The following is a 238-nucleotide window of genomic DNA, read 5'->3' as shown; positions in this document are numbered from 1 at the left end:
TCTGTACGTACACAATACATATATAAATACAATATATATCTAAACAAAAACGGTGTGGCTTTCCTTCTGAACGTCTAACCGTATCATGTCGCGTGCTTGCGTCCGAAGTAACGCCGGAACGACCAATTATTGTCTTTAATGGGCGGTAGTTTGTCTGGAAGGAGACTAGTAGTCTCGTAATTAAATATTAAAGTCGGCAACCCTTTGATTTCTGCCAATGTTATAATTCTGCTTACAT

The sequence above is a fragment of the Penaeus monodon genome, chromosome 23 (genome assembly GCF_015228065.2).
Source record: "Penaeus monodon isolate SGIC_2016 chromosome 23, NSTDA_Pmon_1, whole genome shotgun sequence".
Lineage (NCBI taxonomy): Eukaryota > Metazoa > Arthropoda > Malacostraca > Decapoda > Penaeidae > Penaeus > Penaeus monodon.
The sequence above is the reverse complement of the archived record's forward strand: the minus strand, read 5'-3'. Positions refer to the sequence as shown.